Raw genomic sequence first — 717 nt, 5'->3', positions numbered from 1 at the left:
TGCGCCCGAGCACCAAAACAGTGCAGGTGTGTGTGGATCCGGGTGTGCGTGTGCGTACGTGAGGTACGTGTGCGCGTGTTTGTGCGGCCCAATAACAACAAAAAAAAAAAACCTCAAGAGGCGCATCAGGATCTGAAGGAACCCCTCACACTAGTGATCGCCTCGGAAATTTCCCAAAGGTCTGAGAGTTAGTAAATCCCTTGATCCGACAGTCGCCTTTGCAGAGCTCCTTCCTGCCGGCTCTCCCCGCTCTCCAAGATAGGTGATGCCACGTCTCTAGAAGCGGCCTCTTGCCTGCGCGGGCATCACGGAGGGCACGCGGTGCACATTTCGGGGGGCCCGAGGGTGAAGAGTAAACCCCGGGGCCCCGCCGTGTGCGCGCGCTCCGGGCCCTGCGTGCTGGAGGGTCTGGGGCGCTCCGCTGGGTTCGCGGGCACGCGCGTGTGTGTGCGTGAGTGTGCGCTCACGCGCTCCAGGCCGTGCCCCTGAGCCCAGCCGCAGGGTTGGAGAACGCGAGCAGGCCAGCGCAGGGGGCAGGTGGGGGTGTCAGATTCTTAGAGCTGAGCTGTTTTCCCCTCCAGCTCCCGCTCCTCTGAACCCGGCTGCAACGTAGGGAGGGGGCTGGATTCGCCCAGGAGCTGGTGGAGGAGCGGGCTGAAACAATCGAGTGGGCGCGCCGGGACTACCCGGCTGCAGGCGGGGAGGGGAGAGGGAGCC

Source organism: Bison bison, unplaced genomic scaffold, assembly GCF_000754665.1.
Source record: "Bison bison bison isolate TAMUID 2011002044 unplaced genomic scaffold, Bison_UMD1.0 scf7180017864053, whole genome shotgun sequence".
In the NCBI taxonomy this organism is placed as follows: Eukaryota; Metazoa; Chordata; class Mammalia; order Artiodactyla; family Bovidae; genus Bison; species Bison bison.
This window is presented reverse-complemented; position numbering follows the sequence as displayed.